The sequence below is a fragment of the Oryctolagus cuniculus genome, chromosome 12 (genome assembly GCF_051225735.1).
Source record: "Oryctolagus cuniculus isolate XC-2025 breed Fujian yellow rabbit chromosome 12, ASM5122573v1, whole genome shotgun sequence".
Lineage (NCBI taxonomy): Eukaryota > Metazoa > Chordata > Mammalia > Lagomorpha > Leporidae > Oryctolagus > Oryctolagus cuniculus.
In genome coordinates, this window is record NC_142878.1 from 51348734 (window position 1) to 51376656 (window position 27923).

Here is a 27923-nt window from a genome sequence, read left to right on the forward strand (position 1 = left end):
CTGGGATGTGACAGGGGACCAACGCACCTCGCTGTGCCAGGTAAGGTCCCAGACTTTGGAGATGCCATAGTGAATAAGGGATACCTGGGCCCTCGAGGAGCTCACCTCGGGAGCAAGCAATGGACAAAGAATTACATATGGGCAGTCGGAGCTAAGTGCTGGGAAGAAAAGTAAGCGAGGTTCAGGGGGACGGTTTTATGTTCATTTATTTGTTTTTATTTATTTAAAAAGCAGAGTGACATACACACAGCGAAACAGAAAAACGTCCATCTGCTGGTGGTTCACCTCCTACTCGCTGTAGCAGCCAGGTCTGCGCAGGCTGAAGCCAGGAGCCAGGTGCTGTATCCCGGTCTCCCCATGGGTGGCAGGGGCCTAGGCACTTGGGCCATCTTCTGCCGCCTTTCCAGGCACATTAGTGGGGAGCTGGACCGGAAGCAGGGTAACCAGGACTTGAACCAGCACTCTGACGTGAGATGCTGACGTCACAGGTGGTGGCTTAATTCACTGTGCCACGGTGCAGTTTTATCTACTTTTCTTTATTTTTTTGACAGGCAGAGTTAGACAGTGAGAGAGAAAGAGACAGAGAGAAAGGTCTTCCTTCCATTGGTTCACCCCCCAAGTGGCCGCTACCACCAGTGCACTGCGCCAATCCGAAGCCAGGAGCCAGGTGCTTCCTCCTGGTCTCCCATGCGGGTGCAGGGCCCAAGGACTTGGGGCATCCTCCACTGCCCTCCCTGGCCACAGCAGAGAGCTGGACTGGAAGAGAAGCAACCAGAACAGAATCTGGCACCCCGACCGGGACTAGAACCCGGTGTGCTGGCGCCTCAGGCAGAGGATTAGCCTAGTGAGCTTCGGTGCTGGCCCAGCTTTATCTACTTTTCAATGTGAAGTCCTCAGGCATTAAGTACATCACTCATGTTGTGCGGTCGTCATCACCATCCATCCCCAGAACTTTTTCAACTCCCCCAGCTGAAACTCTAAACACTAACGCCCCATTTCCCTCTACCTGTATGTCTTTTATTTATTTAAAAAAAATCATGTGTGAAGTGTCAGAACCTTGTTACTATAAAGCATTTGTAACAGTTTAAGTAGAAATAAGCTTCCCATTACAGACTCAGTGAGAAGCAAGGGTGCTCAGTCATCCTTTAGAAACACCGGGTGTTGGGACTCCCAGTTCCACCTCTCCTTCCCCTCCTCGCTCATATCCTCTCTCAGGTGTTCTCTACCCACTCCCAGAAGGGTTTGCCATTAAAAGGTGAAGCCGAGTGGAGGAGTTAAAGTTGCTGCCGTAGACGTCTCTGCTGTTCCCTTGCCTGCCTGCCTTCCGTGAAGGCAGCCTGACATGGTGGAAAGAAAAATGAAGTGAGTCAAGAGGTTTGATTCATTCTCTTGTCCCCACTGCTAATGAGGCATCTCCTTTCGGCCAAATTGCCTACTTTTCAGGGGGTGTGGTTTCCTAAATTATTAAGTAAAGAGTAGGGCAGAATGTCTGATGAGTTTTTTTTTTCTTTTGTAAGATTTATTTGAAAGGCAGAGAGAGAGGAAAGGAGAGAAAGAGAGTGTGTGTGTCTTCCATCTGCTAGTTGACTCCCCAGCTGGCTGCAACAGCTGGGTCTGGGCCAGGCTGAAGCCAGGAGCTTCATCCAGGTCTCCCACGTGTGTGCAGGGACCCAAAGACTTGGGCCATCTTCCACTGCTTTCCCAGCTGCATTAGCAGGGAGCTGGATTGGAAGTGGAGCAGCTGGCACTCAAACTGGTGCCCATATGGGATGTCGGCACTGCAGATGGAGGCTTAACCCACTGGGTTACAGCGCCGACTCCCTGATGAGTTTTAAAACTTGGTGGCCTGCTTTTTCTTTCTTCTGTGGGTGGGCCTCTTTCCTTTCCATGTTAGCAGCTCTTCCTTTTCCTCTGGTTTTTCCCCTTTCCCCACCAACCATGCTGACCTTGACATATTTAAGATACACCTTTCACCTTGCATGAAACACATTGAACATTTCTTCTTGGTTCTTCTTTTTGAGGTTAAACACCTGTATATAATTTTTTTTAGCTCACAGGGTAGAAACATGAAGAAAGACATTTTAAAATGCCAAGAATTTCTGTTTTGTTCAAGGTAAAGGTTAGAATTCATCTTTGGGGAGTAGAGGCCTTGCTTTTTAATATTGCAAGAATATTTCCATGGGTTTTTTGTTTCTGCAAAGCTATGTGAAAACACTCTTCTGGAGGGGCGACGTTCAACACAGCTAAGAACCAGATTGCCATCTCTGTAAATTAGTATGTGTAGTGGAAAGCTAGCTTTAAATTTATTTTTCAGGGAAGGCATTTGGCCTAGTAGTTAAGACACCACCTGGCTAAATACCTGGCTCCGGCTCCTGACTCTAGCTTCCTTCCAGTGTAGACCTGAGAGGCAGCAGGTGATGGCTCAAGTAGTCGGATTTCCTTCTCCCAGGTGGGAGACATGCACTTGAGACCTGGCTGTGGTTGTTATGGGTCTTTGGGCAGTGAGTGAGTGCATGGGGGCTATTTCTTGCTCGCTCTCTATGCCTCTCAAATACATAAATAAAATTTGGAAAGAATATAGATTTTCCTCTTCTGCTGGGCTCAGAAGAGTGGGGGCCTGAGGCCCATTCTGGGATCCCTGCAACTTTGGCATAGGTAGAGGCAAAGGAGAGGGCTGGCCAATAGTGATCTCTTTGGGTTGTCCCAACCTAAGGGGATCTTGGGGCAGAGGCAATTGGCAATGGGTTATACAGTTTCTTTTCAATAAGGCCTTGCTAATTTTATGAAACATTATACTGAGGAATGCATATAAGTGTACCTGTCTAAACTTGGGGGCCGGTGCTGTGGTGCAGCGGGTTAACACCCTGGCCTGAAGTGCCGGCATCCCATATGGGCACTGGTTTGAGACCCGGCTGCTCCTCTTCTGATCCAGCTCTCTGCTATAGCCTGGTAAATCAGTAGAAGATGGCCCAAGTCCTTGGGCCCCTGCACCCGCAGGGGAGACCTGGAAGAAGCTCCTGGCTCCTGGCTTCGGATCAGCACGGCTCTGGCCATTACGACCAATTGGGGAGTGAACCATCGGATGAAAGACCTCTCTCTCTCTCTTTCTCTCTCTCTCTCTCTTTCTGACTCCTCTCTGTGTAACTCTGACTTTCGAATAAATAAGTAAATCTTAAAAAAAACTGTCTAAACTTGGAAGAAAGTGGTTTGAGGGGAGAACTGTATATGGAGAAGCTGGTGATGAGATGACAAGACTCACCTGTGGCAGAGACGAACAGCAATCCAGACCTCAGCAAGTGGAATGAGGGGCAGTCTGGATGGGTTTGTGAAACCTTTAAACATCTCTTGGGAAAGGAAACTTGGTACAAGGTGGGTCCTTCTGTTAATAAACAAGAAATAAAACATGACCACTGGTAGCTAGGGGAGTTAGGAATATCTGCTTGGATTACAAAATAGTTCCTTGATTATCCAATAGTGGCTGGACACCAGCAGATTGTAGATCCACAGATCCAGCAGGAGAAGTAGCCTTGGGTTGGGATACAGTAGGCGTCAATCAATGTAATTGATGAGAGGAGAACTTAGAAGGGTTTCTTCATTGCTGTGATGAGTGCAGTAAGGAAAAGACAATGGATTCAGAAGACAATGCAATAAGCTTCCTCCTCGTTCTGTTACCAACCAATTGTAACTTTGGTCATATTCTGTGAATCCCTGCCCATCAGTTTCTTCATCTATAAAATGAAGTGAAGGGTGATGAGTCGTGTCACATCTCAAGTGTTGATGCTGCTATTAAGTGGGAAAGATAACAAGGCAGCCCTCCTTTCTTGGATGGGGCAGGCATGGTAGACATGGGGTGAGGAATATTGGTGCAGATGTTTCAGATTTACAGAGCTCAGGTAATATAAAGGAATGCAATGGGATTTCTGTGGATTTATATGATCTCTGACGTTGACAACTAATTCATGTTTTAAAACGACACTTTGGGTCTTCAGAACCCATCTGATCAAGGTACTACCGGGTTGTGGAGGATCTGTGTGTGAATGAAAGGTGGAGGGGGGGAAGGTGTTGGTTTCTCTATGAGAGTGCCTTCAAGGAGGACACAGAGTTAGTTTTACAGGAAATAATAGTCTCTGTTCTGTCCCAGCTTGGGAAGACGTAGAGGATATTTCCATTGTTCAGTCTCGTCCCCAAAAGGGTATGAATATTTGTCTTTTGCTGCAAGGATTTTAGAGTTGATGATATGAATCACATTCTTAACATCTTCTTTCAAATATTTAGGTTCATATTAGGTAATGTATTTACTTTGCCAAATGTCCTAGAGCAAGTCCTTGCTCTAAATCTCGGGGCAAGACCTTGGGGTCTTTGTGGGTAAATGATGCAGTACCCAGTGCACTCGGTCAACACTTCTCATCAGCACACTTGCAGTTCTGCATTTTCTTTTCCTTGGCAGGCCAGACATGAGAGCGGGGCACATACTCACACACAGTCTCGTTGTTCATAGCACACCCTGGTGAGGACTGTAACACCCATATCTAATCTCTTCGTAGCCATTCCAAGGCCTGTGTCCCAAAACATCTGTAGAAACAGAAAGCTATGTATACAAGGATGCAGGCAGAAACTGAGTGAAACAGAATCAAATCTTAATTGCTCTTTTCCTCCTTGGGCCTCTGCAACCCATTACCTGCACTCGTTCTGGGCTGCTTTTTTTTTTTTTTTTTTTTTTTTTTTTAATTTATTTGACAGTAGAGTTATAGACAGAGAGACAGAGAAAGGTCTTCCTTCCGTTGGTTCACTCCCCAAATGGCTGCTACAGCCGGAGCTACACCGATCTGAAGCCAGGAGCCAGGTGCTTCTTCCTGGTCTCCCACACGGGTGCAGGCACCCAAGCACTTGGTCTATCCTCCACTGCCTTCCCGGGCCACAGCAGAGAGCTGGACTGGAAGAGGAGCACCTGGGACTAGAACCCGGCACCCATATGGGATGCCGGTGCCACAGGTGGAGGATTAACCAAGTGAGCCACAGTGTCGGCCCCCTGGGCTGCTTTTGAGATTGGTCAGTTAGTGTTTGTGTGACTGACAAGAGCTCTGGCTGTGCAGGCAAAGTAGTGAGGTAAATGGCTTGGGGATTGGGTGGCATCTTTGATCAAAGTGGAAACAATGCCTCTCCTCTGGGTGACAACTGAGATCTGTGCTTGAGCTGGATTCTGGGCTCCCTCTCTGTTTTTTGGGCTCTTTCTCCATTTTCTAGCCATCCCTGATGACTGCTCAGACTCTTGAGATCTTAACCACTCCTGTTTGCACTAAGTAATCTCCCCTTAGGGGAACCTGTAAGCCACAACTAGCCCCAATCCTGATCTCCATATACACACTACACGAAGATCCACTCTGTTTCCATAGTTCCTGCAAACTTCATCACCATTACAATTAATAATGTGGATGTTATGACCCACACAAGGCCATCAGCACCTGCAAACTCATGGGATTGCCATCACATCTCTCTCCCAATCGCTTGAAAACTTAGTTTACATGAATGTGGTCTATATAATAAAAATAAGAAAATTTGAGCTTTTCTCCTTCCTGTCTCTTCTCACTACCATTGATCCTCATGACCATCACCATTCTTATCTCTGCATAGCCGATGAGGCCCCCATTCTCTAGGAAGATGTTGTACCTTTGGCCCACGGGAAAGGCACATGGAGAAGAAAAGCAGGCGTGTGGTAGCAGTGAGCCACTTGTCTTCCTATCTATTGCCTTTCCATCCTCCCCTCACCCTCACACCTGCACTTGCCTATTCCCTCTGCCCCTTTGCCTGTCAAATACTAAGCAGGCAGAAGTTGCCTTCTTGGAGTAGAGGGCATCGTAGCTGTGTGCGTGAGTGGCAGTGTTGACTGAGTTTGAGTTCCCACGGGGTCCTGGGCTCCCCTATTGCAGGATTCCACTCGTTCACCTGCCAACCTTTCCAAGGGACTCCCCCTGTCCTGGCAGAGAGCTCCAGGTTTCAGGTATCTCTCCCATGCCCAAATAAATGGTCCAGGCTCCTGGGTGAAAACACTGCCCCTTGTGAATTCTCCCTTCGAAATCTTAAGCTCCAACTTCAAGACAAAACTCACTAATTCATGAGGACGGGACCTGAGGCTTGAGTAGGTTCAGCAGAGTGGAGGGAACCCTGGGAGCTGGGGCAGGTGCTCTGGCCCTTTCTGTCTTTTACGAGGGGTTGAAGTACCGCAAAGGGAGAAGCTATGAACACCTGGGATCCAGCCTTTCACTGGGGCTGGGATTCCACAGGTATCTCACACATATGATAGCCAGTCAGAAGTGTTCCTTCAGGTCAGCAGGTCCAGATCCTTGCTCTCATCTTATTCGTGAGTGATCTGTTAGAATATGCCTGAGGCTTAGGAACTCACTGAAGTGGATTTGTGGCAGCTCCTTCTACTCCCATAAATTTACCCACTGAAGGGTTGATGGTATCATGCCAACCAGTCAGAGCCTTTTTATCCGCAGGAGAATAACCTGACTGAACATAATTCTTATCAGAAATTGCTTGGGAGAAATGGATTTAATAAATGGAAGTGGATTATTTTAGGAGACACTTTGCTCAAATTGTTAGCCAATTTGTCACTATTTCAACTAAGGTCTTCCAAGGCGAAATATTTGCATTGTCTTTCTCTTTGAAGCTTGCTTGAGAATCTTTGGCATTTTTTCCCACTATTAACCATGTCTTTCAACAAAATCTTGTAACTATAATTTTTAAAGTTTGTAAAAATTTGGATTGTACTCAAATTTGTCACTTCTTGGTGATATGTAGAATGGTCTCTTAATCCCCATAACAAGGGGCTTTGGTTTATCCTGTATTACACATTTTTCTACAAGATTGTTAATACTTTTCATTTGTCTCACTTTCATATGTTAAAGAAATTAATCCTTTTATCATGTGTGGCAAAAATTCATCTTCAATTTGTTTTGTCATTTACCAATCACAAGTTTAAAATTTTTCATAATATAATTGATCAACCTTTTCTGGCTTGGAAGATTAGACTCAATCTTTTTTTTTTTTTTTAAAGATTTATTTTGGGGCCGGAGCTGTGGTATAATGGATAAAGCCTCCACCTTCAGTGCCGGCATTCCATATGGGTGCCAGTTCAAGTCCCAGCTGCTCTGCTTCCAATCCAGCTCTCTGCTATGGCCTGGGAAAGCAGTAGAAGATGGCCCAAGCCCTTGGGCTCCTGTACTGGTATGGGAAGACCCAGAGGAAGCTCCTGGCTTCTGAGTTCAGATAGGGCCAGTTCTAGCCGTTGCAGCTGTCTGGGGCGTGAACAAGTGGATGGAAGACCTCTCTGCCTGTCCTTCTCTGTGTAACTCTGCATTTCAAATAAATCTTTTTTTAAAAAAGAGATTTATTTTATTTACCTGAAAGGCAGAGCTACAGAGAGGCAGAAGCAGAGTGAGAGAGAGGTGTCTTCCCTCTGCTGGTTCACTCCCCAGATGGCTGCAACAGTGGGAGCTGCGCTGATATGAAGTCAGGAGCCAGGAGCTTCCCCCTTACCCCCGACATGGGTGCAGGGGCCCAAGGGCTTGGTCCATCCTCCACTGCTCTCCCAAGCCATAGCAGAGAGTTGGATCGGAAGTGGAGCAGCCGGGACTCAAACCAGTGCCCATATGGGATGCTAGCACCACAGGGGGTGGCCCTAGACTCAGTCTTGAGAGTGTTGATTACAATGTGTAATGTGTGAAGGAGAAAGGGAAGTTGATGCAGTTGCTCAATGATTGAAGGAAGAATAATAAATAAGGGGATTATTTGATCATATGCATATTCTGTCATTTCTATCTCTCACTTATCTTTCATCTGCCTATCCATCATCTAACCATCCATCTCTCTGTTATAGTGCTAATAGAGTATGTCTTGCAGATCTTCAGTTATAGGGAGCATAATGAACCAAGGGCTCCAGCTGCCACACCTTGAAACACATCTAGGCACTTCCTAGGAGCCCATGTCCCTCTCTTCTAGCTAATTCCAGTCAGGGATTGAATGCACCAGTGAATTATTGAAGGCAAGCTTGTTCCTGGGAGATGTGAGACTCCTTTGACAGTAGTCTTTGATTGGAAGATTCCCAATAGTCTTGATGAACTTGTTCTACTGTCTACGATACTTTCACCCGACTTTGCTTCTTTCATTTTTTTATTTCAATTTCGTCATTTAATTTAATGTTATTATTTTAAAGGCAGAGAGACAGAGCTCCTATCCACTAGTTCACTCAGCAAATACCTGCAACAGCTGTGATGAGCCCGGGCCAGGCAAAGCCAGGAGCCAAGTGTCCCATGTTTGTGGCAGGGAGCCAAGAACTTGAGCCATTTCCTGCTGCCTCCCAGGGTATTGGGATAGTGGAATATAGAGTGGAGCCAGGACTTGACCCCAGACACTCCAGTATGGGGTGCGGGTGTCCCAAGTGGCGTTTTAACTTTCAGCTCCATCCTTTTTTCTACTTTTTTACTTGGAGTTAGACCCACATGGCAGTCTGAGATTCTCCCAGTATCTTCTAGCTCCCTCCCTCTTTTCTGACTTTCAAATAAATCTAAAAAAAATTTGTGAGGCAGAGTTACAGATAGAGGGCAAGAGAGAGCAGTCTTCCATCCACGGTTCACTCCTCAGATGCCCACAATGGCTGGAGCTGGGTCGATCCAAAGCTGGGAGCCAGGAACTTCTTCCAGGTCTCCTACATGGGTACAGGAGCCCAACTACTTGGGCCATCTTCTGATTTCCCAGGCCATACAGAGAGCTGGATCAGGAGAGGAGCAGCCAGGACATGAGCCGGCACCCAAATGGGATGCTGGCGCTGCAGGCGGAGGCTTAACTTACTACACCATGGCGCCAGCCCTGGGAATTATCTTGAGAAGCACCTGCCTCAAGTGAGGTCTCTCCAGCTCTCTGAGAGGCAGGTCCCCGGGAACAAGGGAGAGGGAACCTCTTTTGTCAACACAAGGGTGCAGAGGAGTCCACGTTCTCAGTATTACCCAGCTCATCCACGGAAATGTTCCATCCCAGTTCCAAGGCTTCTCCTTTTCTGTTAGGGCCCTGCCTCTCGGTGAGGATGCCTTCTGAAGCCATGCATCCAGTCTTCACTGTAGTCCTGGGCTGATTTTCAGCATATCCTGCTCTCTGGATGAAGGAAATGTCTCTTGAAAAATCAGCAGTTTACAAATGGATTAAGAAAGGGCAAGGTGATGTTGAACATGAAACCTGTATACCACAGCGTGGAGGGTTTCTGGATTTCACAGTGGCTTGTGTTGATATTTGGCAGCCTGGATTTTGCCATTTTCTTTATTGAGCGTTTCTAAAGCAGTTAACAAAAGCCAGCAGTCTCTCAACCCTTATAATGCAATTGTCTCCATGTAGTCTTTTTTTCCCCCAAAGATTGATTTTATTTATTTGAGAGGCAGACTTTTAGACAGTGAGAGGGAGAGACAACGAGAAAGGTCCTCCATCCTCAGGTTCACTCCCCAAATGGCCACAATGTCCAGAGGTGGGTTGATGCGAAGCCAGGAGCCTCCTCCTGGCCCCCTACGTGGGTGTAGGAGCCCAAGCGCCCAGGGTCATCTTCCTCTGCCTTCCCAGGCCATAGCAGAGAGCCACATCCGAAGAGGAGCAGCCAGAACCAGAACCAGTGCCCATATGGGATGCTGGCACCACAGACGGAGGATTAACCTGTACCACAGCACCGCCTTCCCCCCGCCCCCACCATGTAGTCTTATTAACTACCTCTTAAGGCAGCGTTTCACCTTTATCCTGCATCTGGTTTCCATTGTAGCAAGCTTGTGATGATGTTGCATACCAGTAGTTACGATCCCTGAACCCTGCACTTGCTGTCAGCAAAGGAGTCCTCGTTTCCATTTGAGGAGTAAGTCAGTTCCAGGACACTAATCTGAGCATCTGCTTCCTACCATTTCTGTTACCAAGTCTCCGGCCTCTCTCCCCAACTCCCTCCAAAGCAACAACTTACACAGAGCTTGCATACAGGCAGTTTCTTTGGGAATGATCTCATGAACAGGAGAGTGGAAATGGGGAAAGTGACACCCAGAAGAAAAGGCCTATGCAAGTGTGTATTGTCTAATTGGTTATCCCTGTCGGAGAATGGATCTTGAGCCCATAGGGATCCCTGGAGAAGCCATGTAGCATATGCCTTGGACTCTGCCCACAGGTTGGGAAGGGTGTCAGTCTATTTTGTGTTGCTATAACAAACTGCTAGGGGCTGGATACTTTAAGGAGGTTTATTTGGCTTGTGATGCTTATGCCTGCAGGGTCTAAACATCTTGATGCTGGCAAGAGCCCTTACCTCCGACCCTGACCAGGCCGTGTCACACAGTGTGAGGGAGAAGCAGAAAGAGGACTGGCTGCATGCAGAAAGGATGTGGGTGTAAGAAAGGAAGCATGAGAGAGTGGTAGAGAAAGCTAACCTTGGTTTAGAACAACCCATCTTCTCAAACTAATCCAGTTACCAAGACCTGACCCACTGCAGAGAGAAAAAGGGAGGTGAATTGTTCACGAGGCCAGTTCCCCCGTGGCCCACTCACGTTTTCCTGGGCCCCACCTCTTCAAGGTCCTACCACCTGAACCCCACTCACGCTGTGAACCAGGCTTCCAGCACAAGAAACTTGGGGAGATAAACCATACTCCACCCATAGCAAGGGGAGCATTTACACAGCCAGCTCCCATTCCTCGCTGGCCAATGGTTGTACCAGGCTTACTAACGGCTTTTTTCTTTTTAACTCTTTTCATTTTACTAGAAAAGAGTAGGGAAAGAGAGGGATCTTCTGTCTGCTGGTTTACTTTGCAAATACAACAGTCAGGGGGTAGCCAGGTCAAAGCCAGGAACCTGGAACTCAATCCAGGTCTCCCATGTGTGTGGCAGAGACCTGAGAATGCCAGTCAGGATCTGCTGCCTCCCAGATGCAAATCAGCAGGAAGCAGAGTGGCTGGGACCTGAACTAGGCACTCTGGTACCGGATGTGGGCTTTCCAAGCAGGAAATGAACGGCTGCCCCACGTGCCCGCCCCCTAGGAACTTCCTTGCAACTTTACGTTGCCCATGTGTGACTGTGTCCCAGGCCATAGCGTTAGAGACATGCGGGGGAGAGGGAAGAGACGTGGTGCAGCTAAAGGAAGGCCGTGTTGGTTCCATCCGCCTGAAGCTTATTGCTATAGCAACGGACAGAGTTGGGGGGTGGGGGGTTGAGACCACGAGAGGCAGGCAGTGCCTAGTTCACTGGCTTTTGGGATTATTTGCTTTATGGCTTTTTTTTTTTTTAGCACTAAGAAACACCCAAATGAGTGTTATTTTAAAAATATCTAAATGTATCAAAAAATAATCAATTCTTTAATGTTTTCCTTTTGTCCCTTAAAACTGGGTTTTGAATACTTGAGAAATACCCACCCAGGATGTAAGACATAAGAACCAGTGGCAGAGACTCTCCGGGCATCCAGCTCCAACACCAAAAAGAGCAGGAGCTTTCCTTTAGGTTACTTTCAGCTTAAAAATATCCTAAGGAGGCAAAATATGACCACAGGGGTCCCTGAAGAGCAGCCTGGCTGTAAGATCCGCGGAGGGCCTGGCTTCCCCGGCACCTGGTAGCAAACCCAGGAGGTACAAAGAGCTCCCGACCCAGGGCTGAGCCTGGATCAGTGAGACAGCAAACAGGAAAGAGCTGAGCGGGAAAGCCCTGGTCCTTTCTGTCCCAGACTGACAGCTCAAGCAGAGGCTTTCTGTTCAGCTGCTCCCAGGTGTCACCCACGACTCGGCAGCTGGCAGCGTGTCCTGTGAGGCTGCGGACAGCTCCGGAACACGCCACCGTGCGTTTGCTTGCTCGCCCCGCCTGACTCTTCACCCTTTGTGCTTCACTTTTCTGCTCCCTTGTCCCTCAGTGAAGCATTCATCTCTGAGCTTTGATGGGGTTCCGACTTCCAAGGAACGCACCATCCCACAGGGCTGCAGCTGCTGCAGATCGGGAGTGGATTCCCAGCCTAATGACACTGCAGCGGCAGCCTCCGGTTCTGACCTGTTCAGCTAGGCTGAGTGTGCGTTAGACTCCCAGAAGAGGCAGTGGCAGCAGACAGTGCTCCTGTACGAAGGCCAGACTCACGTCGAGAGTCAGGCCAGGCTTTGTGTAGCCAAGTCTCGGGGTTTGCCTTCCTCTGATGGAGCAACATCTGTCTGATTACGTTCAGGGGAGAAAATCCATGTCAGCACCCCAAAAGCAGCTTACTTTTTTTTTTTTAAATTTATTTATTTATTTGAAAAGCAGAGTTACACACACACAGAGAGAGAGAGAAATCTTCCAGCCACTGGTTCACTCCCCAGATGGCCACATTACAAATGCTCCACAATGGCCAGAGTTGGACCGATCCCAGGCTGGGAGCCAGGAGCTTCTTCTGGGTCTCCCACGTGAGTGCAGGGGCCCAAACATTTGGGCTGTTCACTGTTTTCCCAGGCCATAGCAGAGAGCTAGATAGGAAGTGGAGCAGCTGAGACTTGAATGGGAACCCATGTGGGATGCTGGCACTGCAGGCAGCAGCTTAACCTAGCACGCCATAGTGCTAGCCCTCAGAAGCAGCCTTCTAAGCAGATTAAGCCAGATTGTCTCCAGTGTGGTGATGGTGGGGAAGGAAGCACAACCAGGCTGGTGTGTACAGCTGAAGGGTGCACAGCTGGGAGCGGAAGGAGCCATTCACTTCCTTCTACTCCAGGACTTCCTGCTGTTAGAGTTGACCACAGTGCTCCTATGTCACTTGGGTTCTCTCTGCCTCACGACACTTCGCTGGTGGACAAGGGTTAGTTAATAGGTAAACGGGGATGTGACAGCACAAAGGGGAGCTTTGAGGACATGGGACCAAGACCCCAGGCATAACTGATTTCTTGCTTTTGGCTCAACCTGGACCTTGACTGGCTTCTCCTCTGATGTGATTTGGAAGTAGCCCTAGGTATGATAAGGGAACAGTTCCAGCTTTTCTCATTAGTTCAATTCCACAAATATTTATCAAGTGACTGTTCTGGAAGGACCAAGGTGTCACACTCAGTGCCCTGGTCACTGGACAGTGCCCTGGCTGCACGGAACTTTTACTCGCAGGTAGACAAGTGAACAGGTGCAGCCGGTGTGGCAGGGGAAAAGAGGGGAGTGGGCCGGGAGACACATCGTAGGGACGCCCCCTGGGGAGAAGGCTGTAGCAGCAGTGCCCTCAGGGTCTGAAGCACCTGGAGGAACAACAGTGAGTCTGAAGGGCTAGAGAGCCAGCAGGGGGCTGTTGTTTATTCTCACAGAAATGCGTACACAGACTTCCAGCTCCAGGGCCCACTAGGCTGCCTTTCCCTGGTTCTCCTGCAACCAGCTTAAGCTCATCTTGTCTAACTCAACTCACCTCCAGTCTCTAAATCCTTCCATCCTGTCACTGTTGCACCACCATCTCCCCAAGGTGCCAAATCGGGACCTCGCTCCTGTGTGTGCTTTTGTATTAGAAGATGACATGTCTCTTTTTTTGTTATTGTTTTTGCACAATGTTGAGGGTGTCCCGTGGAGCCCTAGATGTAGGTGATAGACCTCTGATGTCACCAAAAACAGATGATTGTGGAGTTGTGTGTCAGTCATCAGGTAGGCTCTGGGCCATGCACAGGGCTGCCCTGAAGTGGACTTGGACATGGGAGGGAGGAAGCTGCTACCCCCTTCTTGACTTGGGCCTCTTGAGTCTGAGCTTTGAAGAGTCTGGTTATGCTTGAGGGCACTGCAGGCTGAAGGGAAAAGACAGCCGATTCCACATGGGAATTACGTGTGTGTTAGATTCATATTTGAGACTCCTAGGCAGCTTGACATTTGAGAAGGGAATAGCAGCTGGCTGAATTATTGAGCCATGACATCTATCTGGGCTTAATTTGCCCTCAGGATTCTGCTAATAGCATCCATGGGATTCTTTACTAACACACGAGGAGTCACAGGGCTGTGATGGTACCCTGCGTGCCTTCTTCTCTTGGTGTATTGAGTCTAATTTGCTTGTGCCAGATTGTCCTTGTCAGCGAGGTGGCATCCCTGCCCCTTCCACACCTCTGCCTGGCAGGGAAGTCTGGACCTTCATTTCCTAGTGTCACTTTCCTGTGTGGCTCTCTATGGCCAATTAAAGGCGCTCTGAGGCCATTTGGAAGACCGAGAAGAAGTCAGCCTCCCAGCTGGCAGTTGTGCACAGATGCAGGGACGACAGGCAAGCAGACTGCTTGCCTCAGCCTCTGGGCAGCCTCCTGAGAATCACCTGCCTTGGTATTGCAGGCAGCGGGGACGACTGCCAGCAGCTTTCCTGGAATCCAGCTCTTCGTGATTTCATGACGGTAGCAGCAGTTTCCATATTGCTTGCTCAACCATTCCAGCAAATATAAGCTTATGATTCTGTGTTAAAACCCCTTCTCCTTGGAGCAGAGAAGTGCTTCTCTTTTCCTGGGAGAACCCTACCTGCTATGACACTGCTGCAGCCTCCCTGCTCTCCTTCTGGGGTGATGGTCATGGCAGTGGTTAGTTTAGCCATTGGGGGTGAGCAATCCTGCGGGTTTATTATATAGAGGGCCAGGCAGCTTCTGGGTAATTTCTCCAGCTCTGTGACCAGAGACTCTTGCTTTACAATAGCAGTCACCCAGATGAGAGGATGAAGGGGTTAGATTTTGCTTCCTCTCCTGTCGTGGCCTTCTGTTTGCTGGAGTTCAGCAGGTCTGAGGCATTTCACTTAACACGAGCTAGTTGGCTAATGCGTGGTCTGACTGTAGTCTAAGATTTCTGTAGACAGCGATCTGAATGAAAGGGACACTTGTCTACTCTCCGTCTCCGGGCCACGTGGGGGCCCAGATGAGAGTGTATGTGCCACATAAGAAGCTCTGGTCCATTATCATGCACCCACTTTTCCTTTGTTTTTTAGCACCGCAGTGAGCTGAGCAGCCCTGAGGCAAGTTGGCTGTCACAGCCAAAGGAAAGAAAGGATGACGTGGAATGTGGATTTCTCCGTGCGTGCACACCAGCCTTATTATACAGTGAGGGCCATTGTACAGGCACTGCTGGTGCTCCACCCATTTCCCCTTAGCACACCAAAATAGCAGCTTAAGGCAAGCAGATGACCATGTCCACGAGATCTGGCTACTAAAGAACACTCAACTTAGGAGAAAAGGTGGACAGAAATGCCAGGAGTGTCCTCAACCAATGATGAGCAGGAGAGTGTAGATGAAATACCCCTAGGTTGGCCAGCGCCGCGGCTCAATAGGCTAATCCTCCACCTGCGGCGCCGGCACACTGGGTTCTAGTCCTGGTTGGGGTGCCAGATTCTATCCTGGTTGCTCCTCTTCTAGTCCAGCTCTCTGCTGTGGCCTGGGAGTTCAGTGGAGGATGGCCCAAGTCCTTGGGCCCTGCACCCGCATAGGAGACCGGGAGAGGCACCTGGCTCCTGGCTTTGGATCAGCGTGGTGCGCCGGCCGCAGTGGCCATTGCGGAGGTGAACCAATGGTAAAGGAAGACCTTTCTCTCTCTCTTCTCTGTCTCTCTCTCTCTGTCCACTCTGCTTGTCAAAAAAAAAAAAAAAAAAAAATACCCTTAGGTAGGAAATCATTCGATGGCTCCACAAAACACTAAGCATAGAATTATCATACGATATAGCAGTTCCACTTCTGGTTATGTACTCAAAAGAGCTGAAAATAGAATCTCAAAGATTATTTATTTTTAAATATTTATTTATTTGAGAGGCAGAGTTACAGAGAGAAAGAGAGAGAGGTCTTCCATCTGCTGATTCACTCCCCAGATGGCCACAAAGGCTGGAGCTGGGCTGATCTGAAGCCAAAAGCTTCTTCTGGGCCTCTCCTGTGGGGGCAGGGGCCCAACCACTTGGGCCGTCCTTCACTGCCTTCCCAGACCATTAGCAGGGAGCTGGATCAAAAGTGAAGCAGCTGAACTGGTGCCCTTATGGGATGCTGGCACCACAGGCAGAAGCTTAACCTGCTATGCCACAGCGCTGGCCCCTCAAAGAGATATTTATACAAACATGTTTTTAGCAGCATAACTCACAGTAGCTAAAGCATAGCTGCAAGCCAAGTGTCCATCAATGGATGAATGGATAAGCAAAATGTGTTATATACATATGATGGATATTATTCTGCCCTTGAAAGGAAGGAAATTCTGTATGCCACGATATGCACACACCTTAAGGACGTTATGCTAAGTGAAATAAGCCAGTCACAAAATGACAAATGCTGCATGTCTCCATTTATATCAGGCTTGGTTATCTTTGGAGACATCTGAGTTGGGTCATCTCTGGTATATTCCAAGAGAACTTCTCTGCGCCAAGTGAACCTCCATAGTCAAATACACAGGATACTCAATAAAATATGAATATCAAAAGAATGATGAATATTTTCTACTTTATTTCTTAAAAAAGACATGTATCAAGGGCATGAGAAGACAAGCCAGAGACTGGGAGAAAATATTAGTAATACAGATATTTTATAAAGGATTTACATCTAAAATATACCAAAAAACCTCATAAGACTAAAAAATAATTAAAAAGTGAGCTTAACAATTTAATGGACACTTTGCCAGGAAAAATGCTCCACACGACTTGTCATCAGGGAAGTGCAAATTAAAACAACGACCAGATACTGTTACATGCCTTTGAGAATGACCAAAATCCACGACACTGACCACATCAAGTGCTGGCAAGACTGTGGTGCAGCAGGAACTCTTGTTCCCTGCTGGCCAGAATGCAAAATGCACAGCCACGATGGAAGAGAGTCTTGGCAATTTCTTAGAAAACTAAGCACGAGTGTGATTCTGTTATCCGGCAATAATGACTCCTGGTGATTGTCCAAAGGATTTGAAAACTTAGTCCACTAAAGGACTTAAACATAGATATTGATTCCTAAGTTTTGTCAGTTATAAACACTGACATGTCCTTCAGTGGATGAAGGGATTCATGAGCTGTTGTACATCCAGACAGTGGAATGTTACGCAGTGCTGAAAAGAAATGAACTATCAAGCTATGCAAAGTCATGCAGGAACCTTACATCGTATCATTAAGTGAAGGAAACCAAGCTGAAGAGATTGTCTGTAATTCCAACCATATAGCAGCCTAGAAAAGATGAAACTTTGAAGACAGTAAGCAGATCAGTGTTGCCAGAAGTATGGAGGATGGAGGGAAGAATAGGCAGAGCACAGAGGATGTTGAGGGCAGTGGAACTACTCTGATGATAGACACACGTCATTATACATTTGTCCAGACCCACAGAATGTGCAACACCAAGAGTGAACCCTAATGCAAACCACGGACTTTGGGTAGCTAGGATGTGGCAATGTGAGTTCACCAATTACAACAAAGACAGCACTGCAAGGTGTGGGGGGTGTGGGGGGCATGTTGGTAGTTGGGGAAGCTGTGCCTGTGGAGGGGTGGGGATCTCTGGGAAACCTCTGTAGCTGTGAACCTAAAAACAGCTCGAAAAAAGTAAAGATCTTTATTTTTAAAATTACATGGAACACAGAGCAAATTGAGACCTATTACATGAGTTTTATGAGCCACTAATGATGGAGACCTACACTGCACTGCAGCTGTTTTGTAAGTGGTGACAGAGAAACTGCATACTATGTATAATATAAGAATATATGCCTGGGGATATTTAAAGTTTTGAAAATATTACATTCTCAAAAACTGGCATGAAGCTGGGGTAGGTGGAGGAAGGGGAGATCAGCTCAACAACTGTTAGAGCTGGAGGACTTTGAGCATTGAAGTTTCATAGGGGGAAGAAAAATGGGAGTAGAAGATAAACTGTGCAGATAGGAAACAGACTGACACACTGATGGCAAATTCTGCTGAAAGCAGTTGGGTACGCTCCTGACTCAGGGAACCTAAAACGACTGTCTCCCATATGGTAGCGTCACCTGCACACTGTGAACAACACGCCCTTTCAACATTGTCAATTTCATTTATTTTTAATGGCAATGTAATACATACCTACATTCTTTTCATAAAAATTAAAATAACATACTTTTTCTTTAAAAGAGATTTATTTATTTGAAAGGCAGAGTTACAGAGAAGCAGAGAGAGAGAAAGAGAGAGAGGTCTTCTATCTGCTGGTTCACTCCCTAGATGGTCACAACGGCCAGAGCTGTGCCAATCTGAAGCCAGGAGCCAGGAGCCAGGAGCTTCTTCTCAAGGACTTGGGCCATCTTCTACTGCTTTCCCAGGCCATAGCAGAGAGCTGGATCAGAAGTGGAGCAGCCAGGACTTGAACCAGCGCCCATATGGGATGCTGGCACTCAGGTGGTGGTTTTACCCGCTACACCACAACAGTGGCCCCACAGACGCTCTTGGCATTGTTTATCCTTTCTGATCCAAGTGGCCTTTGGAGAACTATTTTGAGTATACATCTAGACTTTCCCTAATGCATGTACATGGAGCCGGGAATGTAAATGTACATGAACACATAGGGATACAGTGAAAGCTTAGCTGGCATTACAACGGGTGTTTTGTTCAATCGCTTCCGTTTTACATAGCAACATGTCATTAAGACTTTCCTACATTAGTGCATATGGATGCATCTCATTCTTTTTAAAGCAGTCACTGATGTATGCATATGTGGATTTCACTGTCACACTTGGTCAATTTGTTTTTGTGTGTTCTCCCTGTGGAGAGACTCTTGTTTCTCCTTTCTTGGTGCCTTTTGAGTTATTTGAATATTTTAAAAAATATTACATCTTAATTTATTGTGCTTTTGACTATCTTTTTGTACAACTTTTTGGTCAGCTCTAGGGATTAAAAAATATATAAGTGTGTTTCACTGTCTTCTTAGAATCATTTTTTTTTACCACCTTAATTGGAATATAGAAACCTTACTACCTTGAAGGACCCTTCCCCTCCCTGCTTTATGCTATAGTTGCCATACATTACTAGTGCCTGCACTGAGAAATCCCACTAGATATTGTTACTATTTATGCCTTCAACCACCAAGAGTATTTTAAAGAACTCCAGAGAAGAACAGTCTACTCTGTTTACCCAGTATTTGTAATTTCTGTTGTGCTTATTCCATCCTTGACATTTCGCGTCGTCTCGTATTATTTCTATTCCATCTGAAGGGCTTCCTTTAGCGCTTGTCTTAGAGCAGCTCTGCTGGCTGTAGATTCTCAGTGTTCCTGCATCTGAGAGAGCCTTTATTTGTTTCACCTTCAGTCCTCAAGGATGTTTTCACTGAATGGAGAGTTCTGCGTTGACAAGCCTTTATTCCCCAGCACTTTAAAAAATGCCGTGTCACTTTCTTCTAGCCCTCAGATTCTTCTGGTGAGAAATTCACAGCAGTCTGAGTTGTGCTCTTTCTGTAAACACGTAGTTCTATTTTGGCTGCCTTCAAAATGTGTTTCCTTTGTCTTCGGTTTCCTGCATTTGGATTCTGTTGTACCTGGGTGTGGCTGGCTTTCTTTGGTTTCCCTACCTAGGCATTTAGATGAGCCAGCGGTCCCATTTTTCTGAATAGGCAACCTTCTGTTGCTGAGCTCTGAAGCTTCCTGCACTGTTCACCTGCTTGCGTCTTGTGCCTGCGTCTGTGGGCTCTTTTCTGCATCACAGGCATATTTATCTCCTATGTTGATACCACAGATTTTTTTTAAAAGATTTATTTATTTGAGGGGTAGAGTTACAGACAGGGAGAGACAGAAGTCTTCCATCCATTGGTTCACTCTCCAAATGCCACAATGGCCAGAGCTAGACCAATCCTAAGCCAGGAACCAGGAGCCTCCCCTGGGTCTCCCACATGGGTGCAGGGGCCCAAGCTCTTGGGCCATCTTCCACTGCTTTCCCAGGCCATTAGCAGAGAGCTGGATCAGAAGAGGAGCAGCCAGGACACAAACCGGCGCCCATGTGGGATGCTGGCGCAGCAGGCAGAGGCTTAACCTACCACACCACAGCGCCAGCCCCAGTACCACACTATCTTAAATGCTGGAGCCTTCATATGTCTTATTTAGGGCAAAGAGACACCCTTCCTCCCAACACACACACACACACACACACACACACACACACACATCTTTGTGTTTTCTTTAAAAGTGGTCTAAACTGCCAGCGTGCCTTTATTTCTCCATTGCTACTTTACAACAGTCCAGTCAAGTTTCCGAAAAATCCTGCTGGGGTTGCTACTGAGACTGCACTGAAGGCATAGACTAATTTGGAGGTCAGTTGACATCTTTACAGTGTTAATTTTTCTCATCCAGAAACATACATGTCTGTTGGCATTTGTGTTTTGTTCTGTATCTTCCAATGTAATTTTTACCTTTGCCCCATAAAGATTTTGTGCATCTTTGTTGGTTTTATTTCTTTTTTCTTTTTTTTTTTTTTTTGACAGGCAGAGTTAGACAGTGAGAGAGAGAGAGAGACAGAGAGAAAGGTCTTCCTTTTGCCGTTGGTTCACCCCCCAAATGGCCGCTACGGCTGGTGTGCTGCTGCCGGCGCACCGCGCTGATCCGAAGCCAGGAGCCAGGTGCTTCCCCCTGGTCTCCCATGGGGTGCAGGGCCCAAGCACTTGGGCCATCCTCCACTGCCCTCCCAGGCCACAGCAGAGAGCTGGACTGGAAGAGGAGCAACCGGGACAGAACCGGCGCCCTGACCTGGACTAGAACCCCAGGGTGCCAGCGCCGCAGGCGGAGGATTAGCCTAGTGAGCCGCGGCGCCGACCTGTTGGTTTTATTTCTAAATATTATATATTTATGAGTCTGCATTATAAGGTATGTGTTCCTAAGAAATGTGTTAACATATCCTCCTGTCTTTATGGATTTGCTTTTATTTCCTTGTAATTTTGTATTCTTTTATTTATATATCTAAGAGGATGCTAACGTTGAAATTTTGATGAAGCACCGAGGTACTGCAGATGGGAAATTCTAAAGCCAGGTCACTGAAAGCAAATAATCAAAGGCAAATATTTCAAAACTAATTCTGTGACTTAAGAACTTCTCACCCAGTTTAGGATATAAAAAATGAATCAAGTGGAGAGAAGAACAGATTCTCTCTTGAGATTTGTGGAGAGATTTGTTTGGAAAGAGGTGCTCCTCTGCTGTTGCTACCTGCCTACTACAGATTTTGGAAGAGGGAGGATTTGCTGCATCCCAGTTTTCTTTCATTTAAATAATCATTTATTCCCCCTGAAGCCCTAGCTTTCCAAACTCCCATCCAATCCCCTCCTCAAAGGGATGTTTAAGAATAGTTCTGAATAACGAATGCGGTAACACCGCAGGACTCCAGCTCAACTCCCTAAACCTCATTATCGGTCAAGACTAGAGTGAAGGTAAATATTTGGATGTTACGTGACAGTCCATTTTAGTATGGCCCAGAATTTCCTCACTACTGCATCAAATTAGTTGTGTGCATAGAAGCGTCAGGTTCTCCTAGTGAAAGTGTGATGGTGAGGGTGCTCAAAGATGTCACTGACTTGATTCAGGTCGAATGCGCTTCTTTCCAGGTTGTCAGAACAGCAACTCGCGGTATTCACCGAGGAAGGAGAGAAGTTGGAAGATTATGGTCCTGTTCGGGCAGATAGAAAAAGTGCAGAATATCTTTTCTTTGCACCTTTGCCAAAATCCCAGCAAGCAGTTAGGTTGGGAATTCCGTGATGACGTAATCAGCAGGGAGGGGAAGAAGGGCTATCCCACCACAGGAGCCTGAGGAAGGTCTGTGAGTTCAGCACACAGTCCGGTTCCCTTCTTTCCCCTCGGCTGCCTTGCGCTCAGGGCTTTCTGTCCACCTGGGAGGCCTGGTACCGGCGCCTGAATGCCAGAGAAGGACATGTCCCACACAGTGGGAATCACTGGCTTCTACTGGAGCCTGCAGTCGAAGTTCCAGAGCTCATGCCATGGTTTTTGCATTAAGATTCTGGAGAGTGAAGGATGATGCAGAAGAAAGCGAAAGAAACAGGCTAGCTGCTCATGAAGCAAAGTGAATTCTACAAGAATTCATGTGTCAGATAATTGATTCTTGTTTGTTTATTGGAAAATGATGACTTATCCATGAGTCTAACAGAAATGATTGGTCAGTTTGGTCCTCATTCCCTTATATTTAGATGAGTGTGGACAGGCTAGGGAAACTGAGGAACCATGGTGGGAAGAGAAATAGAATGAGCAAAAGCATAAATTCATAGAAAAACACCTACAGTAGATATCTGAAAATGAGTAGTTTCTCACTTTCATTCACAGGTTGTCATATTTTCAGAAACATTTTTGTGCCACATAAACCAAAAAGCTTGGAGAAAATTCATGAAAACTTAAAAAGTGAAAAGAGGAGTATTTCTTGTTTTGGTCCTATATTTTAACTGGGGCAATGTGAAAACTTTTGTTTGTGGGAACTCTAAAGAAAGCTAATTAGAAAGAAGCTAATTGTATCAGAAGTTTGTCATTGAGAGTCAGAAACCCAGCTGTCGGGGGGGACTTGTCAGGGTTCCCGTGGACAAGAGAGTGAAAGAGAAAGGCTGATACAGGCAGACGGTATGTTGATATTAGTGACACCTTATTTATGCAAATCTCTACAAAGTTGTTCATTGCACTCAGTGTGAAATCAGTCCCACAGTAGTTGCAAGAATGTCAGCACCAACATCTGGACCAGCCCTTGGGTCCCTATCTTAATCTGTTTTGTGCTATTGTAATAAAATGCCACAGACTAGGTAATTTTCAAAGAATAGAAATTTATTTCTCATGGTTCTGGAGGCAAGAAGTCCAAGGTCAGGGTAATGTTACTCTGCTCCTTTTTTGGTTCCAAGATGGCAACTATTGCTGTATCCCTTGGGGAGGAGGAATACGGTGTGCTAGGGTGACAGAAGGGCAGAAGATAGTGAGTCTACCCTACAAGCTGTCTTAATGGCATCGTTAATCCATTATGAGGGGTGAAGCCCTCATGACCTAAACATCTCCCATTAGACCTTACCTTCCCATGCTGTTGTGTTTGGGATTAACTTTGCAACACATGAAATTTGGGGACACCTGCAGAATATAGCAGTCCCATTCTGTTGAGTCTGTCTCAGGTCCTTCAGAAACAGTGGCCCTTTTCAAAGGGTTATGGTTCTGCAGATCTAGGGGTCAGGCTTGCCCTAGGAGATGACCTTAGGATTGGTCTAATTTAGAAATTGAAATATGACCACCTCCTACATGAAAGCCATCAGCAGGATCTTCCCTCCTGGGTTATAACTAAAGGAAAAAAGTCAAATAATCATAACGTGGATAAAACTACTAATGAAATGACAATGGATGGGAAAGCTGGAAATAAATATGATGCACATTTCAAGGTTCTCCAGAGAAACAAAATCAATTAAAAAATATATATTTATATGTACTGCAACATGTTCATGGAAGATGGAATTAAAAAATTTTATTTTGGGCCGGCGCCACGGCTCACTAGGCTAATCCTCCGCCTTGCAGCGCCGGCACACCGGGTTCTAGTCCTGGTCGGGGCGCCGGATTCTGTCCCGGTTGCCCCTCTTCCATGCCAGCTCTCTGCTGTGGCCAGGGAGTGCAGTGGAGGATGGCCCAAGTACTTGGGCCCTGCACCCCATGGGAGACCAGGGTAAGTACCTGGCTCCTGCCATCGGATCAGCGCTCTGCGCCGGCTGCAGTGCGCCGGCTGCGGCGGCCATTGGAGGGTGAACCAACGGCAAAGGAAGACCTTTCTCTCTGTCTCTCTCTCTCACTGTCCACTCTGCCTGTCAAAAAAATAAAAAAAATAAAAAATAAATAAAAATTAAAAATTATTTTGGTGAAAGAATTTAATGTACTATGACCTTGTCTAAATAACATTAGAGTCAGTGAACTCAAAAGGCTTCCATAGCCTTGGCAACTCATGACAAGAATCTAGGGAGATTACTGATGCCATAAACAAGAGTGTCAATTTGTTAAGTCAACAACAGGAGTCACTGTGCACTTACTCCTCATGGAGGATCTCTGTCCTTAATGTGTTGTTCAATGTGAATTAATGCTATAACTAGTACTCAAACGGTATTTTACACTTTATGTTTTTGTGTGGGTGCAAACTGTTGAAATCTTTACTTAATATATACTAAATTGATCTCCTGTATATAAAGAGAATTGAAAATGAATCTTGAATGGAATGGGAGAGGGAGTGGGAGATGGGAGGGTTGCGGGTGGGAGGGAAGTTATGGAGGGGGGAAAGCCATTGTAATCCATAAGCTGTACTTTGGAAATTTATATTAAATAAAAGTGAAAAAAAAAAGAATGTAATGTCTGCATAGTAGGAGGTCTTTGTAGTTTTGTAGAAAATGCACATTATGAAAAAAATTATTAAAGTATCTAAAAATTTTTGCACCAAAATAGTTATCTATTTATTTTCTTATTTAAGAAGCAGAGCTATAGAGAGGAGAAACAGAGATATCTTCCATCTGCTGGTTAACTCCACAAATGGCTGCAACAGCCGGGGCTGGGCCATGCTGAAGCCAGGAGCCTGGAGCTTCTTCTGAGTCTCTACAGTGGGTGCAGGGTCCCAAGCCCTTGGGCCATCTTCTACTGCTTTCCTAGGCACGTTAGCAGAGAGCTGGATTGGAAGTGGAGCAGTCGGGTTTTGAACTGGCACCCATATGGGATACTGTGTTGCAGGCAGAGGTTTAATCAGCTATGCTACAATGCCCATCCCCAAATAGTTATCTTTTGTTGCTGTGGATTCCTTCTGAGAGGAGGAGCGCGGGCAAGAGGCGCTGAGTCAACACACAGTCCCGGGGAGTCAGGTGAAAGTGGGCCAGAGGCAAGCAGCTGGCAGACTTGTTTATTTTAGTTGGTATAGCAGCTTATATAGCTGAGGCAGCCAATCCAGTTGAGGCGGTTTATGCCCTAACCAATCACAGCCTGTTGCAAGGCAGTTTCCAAAGCTATCCAATCACAGCCTGTTGCCAGGCAGGCTCTGTTGCCATGTGGTTTCCAAAGCCATCCAATCACAGCCTGATGCCAGGCAGGCTCCATTGCCAGTGGCCATCTTAGCATGGCCTTCTCATTCCACCACAATCTTTTAATTCCATTTCCCACAAACTTTTTTGAAATACCTGTGTGTGTGTGTGTGTGTGTGTGTGTAGAGAAAGAGACAGAGAGGCAAAGAGATGCACAAATGAAGACAGAGGGCTGAGGGCCAGAGAGCAAGGGAGAGATCATTTGAAAGGACTTGCTTACACAATTGTGGAGACTGACAAGTCCAAAATCTGCCAAATAGGCCAGCAGGCTGGAAACTTGAGGAAGACCTGATGTCGTAACTGGGCCCACGAGTCTGGGGGCAGAATTCTTTCTGCCTTCTCTTAAGACTTTCAACTGATTGGATGAGATCCACCTATGTTTTGGAAGGCCCTCTGCTTTACTTGGAGTCTATTAAGTAAATGTTAATCACATCAGAAAATACCTTCACAGCAATATCCAGACAGATGTTTGACCGAATACCTGGATTCCTTGGCCTGGCCACGCTGATACATACACTGCACCACCACGTCATGCTACTTGTGTAACTTCAGCTCTGTAGGTCATAAAGGATACTTTCATCAGGTTTGGAATTTACCCAGAAGTGTGGAAGTTCTCAGAAACGGTGAGTCGTCTGCCCACTATCAGAGCTCTAATGTTCTCGCCCTCAGTGCAAATGCTCGTTGGGTAGCAGGAGAGTGGTGGGCAGAGATGCAAGGAGAGGCAGACGGGAGGTTCCCTTGTGCAGTGACTCTCAACAGGAGGAGCATTTCAGAAACACCTGTGAAGCCTCACAACTGTGGGGACACTCAGACTGCTCCTGGCCCCAGAGTTCCTGGTTCACAGTCACTCACATTCCATTTCTTGATGAAGCAAAGCTACATTTGTATACCTTAAATAAAATTTAAAACACAGGTTATGTTTGGACAGAAAAGACATCTACAGACTAGGAGAGGTCTAATGTTTTTAAAAGATTTATTTTGTTCGTTTGAAAGGCAGAGGTATAGAGATGGGGAGAGAGAGACTGAGAGCTTCCATCTGCTCATCAGTCCTCAAACCTCAAGAGCTGGGGCTGGGACAGGCTGAAGCCCAGAACCAGAAGCTTAATCAGAGTCTCCCACCTGCGTGGCAGAGGCCCAAGTACTTGGGTCATCTTCCACTGCTTTCCAAGGCACGTTAGCAGGGAGCTGGATTGGAAGTGGAGCAGCCTAGACTTGAGCCGACATTCATATGGGATGGCAGCATCACAGGTGGCAGCTTAAACTGCTGCACTAGCATTCTGGCCCTGGAGAAGCCAGAATGTACTTTTAGTTCAGGAGGAGTCACTGAGATGGTTGCCCTATAGGGACGAAGAGGAGGGGGAAGGCAGTGGGAGGGAGTGCTGTCAAGCAGTAATAATTCTAAAGAGCCAGAGGAGTATGTTGATAAGAAAGCCAACGTAAGAATAGAAGACAGCAGCAGAAATCAATATGTTTTGCATAGAACTCAGATCTAGATGAGCCTTTTACTGTGTCTGCTGAGATCCCCAATTTATTGGCTGACTCTTAACCATCAATAAAACAGGACAGCTAACCATGCGTGAGGGGCATGTTGCAGATAGTGAGCCATGTAACGGGATTCGGATGGTCTTCTAGTTTCAGGAAAATGATAAAAGAAGGTTATGTGATTTTCAGGCTTATCTAACTCCTCAAATGTTGGACAGCCTAAGTTCCCAAAGCCATTTTGGCTAAATAGGGAATAAAGAGGAACTGATAGACTTTTATAAAGAGTCTGAAATTCTTTGTATGCTGCAAAGGCCAAGAATACCACCTCAGATTAGCAGTACAAATGTGAAGCTCCTTAAGTGCTCTTTCGTTAAAAACACACATACACAAAAAGGAGAATTTCAGTGACAGTATTTACCCGAGTATTATTTCAAGGGAGGAAAGGCAAGTGTTTATTACTTACCTACTACATTCCACCAAATCAACAATAACACAAAATCTTTGAGTACAAGAGATTTCTCTGAATATTGAGATGATATGGAGAATACTGCTCAAACCAGAATAGGAAAGCATTTTAAAATGAATGTGAGAGGACCAGCACTGAGGCATAGTAGGTTAAGCCTCTGCCTGTGGTGCTGGGATCTCATTTGGGCGCCAGTTCATGTCCGGCTGCTCCTGTTCTGCTCCAGCTCTCTGCTGTGGCCTGGGAAAGCAGTGGAAGATGGCCCAAGTGCTTGGGCCCCTGCACCTGTGTGGGAGACTGGGAAGAAGCTCCCAGCTCCAGCTGTTGTGGTCATTTGGGGAGTGAACTAGCAGATAGAAGACCTTTCTCGTGTCTGTCTCTCTTTCTCTCTCTCTACCTCTCAACAAATAAATAAAAACTTAAAAAAAAAATGAATATAAGAGATCACTCTCCTTAAGGGTCCAGGCTCCACTTCCTGTCTCCCTTGCTCAACTCAGCATTCCTCACGTTTTATTGTGCAAAGTAATTTTAGGTTCAGCCCTTATCCTAGTCTAAGCTCTGAGCCTTTTGCTTGGCTCACTCTCATCTCAGGTCACTCGGTCTGGGACTCTGGGAGGAGCCAGAAGCTAGCCCACAAGGACACTTAGGCAGCCTGTGTAGAAATCCATTTGGCGAGGACCCAAGGCTGATGCTGGCAGCACCAACTTGGAAGCTGCTCCTCCGGCCTCAGTTACGTCAATGTCCTGATAGACCGTGCCCCAGAACTGTCCAGGTAAGCCACTCAAAATCCCCAACTGATGGAAACTGTGAGATAACAGCTATCTACTGTTTCTCTGAATTAACAATCATTGCACACATTTAAGGACTATGTGCACTATTTCAACACATGTAAACAGTGTGTGCTGGTAAAATCTGGGCCATTTCTGTTCTTTGACATTATGATTGGAGCCTGGAGCTCCTTTCTTCTATTTGCTCATGTACTAGGTTGCTGTGAACTATAGATACCTCA

At 46.5% G+C, this 27923-nt stretch overlaps 1 long non-coding RNA gene across 1 annotated transcript; it reads left to right on the forward strand.

Annotated features, from left to right (window-relative positions):
- Positions 1–603: 603 nt before the first annotated feature.
- LOC149123027 (uncharacterized) lies at positions 604–27923 on the forward strand. Its single transcript, XR_016217931.1, has 3 exons — positions 604–1362; positions 25421–25592; positions 27506–27923. It is a non-coding gene; the product is annotated as an uncharacterized LOC149123027 (long non-coding RNA).